The following is a 1799-nucleotide window of genomic DNA, read 5'->3' as shown; positions in this document are numbered from 1 at the left end:
GCAGTATTTGGCTTTTGTATTAGGATCACGTCGTGCTGTCCAGACAACAGGAAATGTGGTTCTACATTAGAATACTTTTGGGCCCTAGGATGTCAGGTCTCATGTAGCGTGTGGTGATCATATAGTGGTTGGTACTTTGCATTGTGGGTGCGGCAACCTCAGTTTGAATCTGAGTCGTCACATTGTGGATAAGCAACGACATGGCAATGGACCTCAGATTTTATTCAGAAACGGAAATTAACTGATGTGTTGCTTCAATCACAAGGTTTATTAACAAAATTTCAAAGGTAATTAAATTACATCAATGTATGAAACCACATTCAACAATCAATAATTCTAACATTATAAACATATATTTTTATATTAAGGGATATAGTATTCTGGAATACTGATTTAACTTTCGCCTGCTACAGTAATAATTTGAAGTAATTTTAATATTCAATTATGCTTTATCACCTGTGCTCTTCACCTGAGAGGGTGATTGATACTGAAATATGGCTTCGAGGTGACGAGCGGCCTCTAGTATTGGCCATTATTCATGTGTGATTGCTGACTATGAGCGTCAGCGAGCTATTTGACCATAGTAGGATCTGAGGGACAGTATTAATTGTTATTTAGAAAGGCACGGATTAATCAAGGGCGGTCAGCGTGGATTTGTTAAGGGAAGGTCGTGTCTGACTAACTTGACTGAATTTTCTGATGAGGTGACAAGGAGGGTTGATGAGAGTAGCAGATTTGATGTAGTCTACATGGATTTAATTGAGGTGTATAAAATGATGAGGGGCCTGGATAGAGTGGATAGGAAGGATCTATTTCCCTTAGCAAAGAGGTCAATAACCAGGTAACATAGATTTAAAGTAATTGGTAGTAGGATTAGAGGGGCGTTGAGGAGAACCTTTTTCACCCAGAGGGTGGCGGGGATCTGGAACTCACTGCCTGAAAGGGTGGTAGAGGCAGAAACCTTCATCACATTTATAAAGTACTTGGATATGCACTTGAAGTGCCGTAAACTGCAAGGCTGCAGACCAAGAGCTGGAAAGTGGGATTAGTTTGGATAGCTCTTTTTCGACAGGCGCAGACACGAGGGGTCGAATGGCCTCCTTCTTTGCTGTAAATTTCTATGAAGCTGACTTGCCCTGGCAGAGACCAGTTAAGACAACACAAAATGAGGATCTAATCTGGAACGTTCCTGTTTTGCACGGCTTAGCTATTCACTGGATAAGCTCAATGAGCCAATGGGAGAACAGAATTGTTAGCGATCCTTCAGTTTGTGTTAAGAAGAAAGTGCAGTGATTATAAAACCAAAGCCCAACGCTGTGCCTCCAATTAAAAAGCCGGGTAGTGTGGCCACAAGGCAGAGTATTAAGCACTATAGGATCATGACGTGCTGCCTGGAGAACAGGAAAGTTTCTGGTTCTTCTGCACAGGAACTGGACACAAATAGTAATTAAAACTATTTTGTTGTTGTACTTTAGAATAATTTTGGGAGCTTGCCCACCAGGGCCCATGTAGCACGCCGTGATCGTATAGTGGTTAGTACTCTGCGTTGTGGCCGCAGCAATCTCGGTTCGAATCCGAGTCACGGCATTGCGGAAAAAGCAATGACAAGGCAATGGACCTTAGGTTTTATTCGATGATAGGAGTCTTGCTTTAAGAACAAAATTTCAACCATATTACATAAAAGGATATGAAATATCAATGAGCCAATGGGAGAACAGAATTCTTAATGTTTCAACATGTCGGCTGTCTTTTGTTAAAGATCCTTCAGTTTTTGTTAGGAAGAAGGTACAGTTTATTTG

At 41.1% G+C, this 1799-nt stretch overlaps 1 non-coding gene across 1 annotated transcript; it reads left to right on the top strand.

Annotated features, from left to right (window-relative positions):
• The first annotated feature begins 1515 nt into the window (after window positions 1-1515).
• Window positions 1516-1587, top strand: trnah-gug (transfer RNA histidin (anticodon GUG)). Its single transcript has one exon. It is a non-coding gene; the product is annotated as a tRNA-His (tRNA).
• The last annotated feature ends 212 nt before the right edge of the window (window positions 1588-1799 follow it).

The sequence above is a fragment of the Somniosus microcephalus genome, chromosome 22 (genome assembly GCF_052327205.1).
Source record: "Somniosus microcephalus isolate GS21.2 chromosome 22, FLI_Smic_1.0, whole genome shotgun sequence".
Classification (NCBI taxonomy): Eukaryota; Metazoa; Chordata; class Chondrichthyes; order Squaliformes; family Somniosidae; genus Somniosus; species Somniosus microcephalus.
Note: the sequence above shows the minus strand (reverse complement) of the source record. Positions and strands in the feature narration are given on the sequence as shown.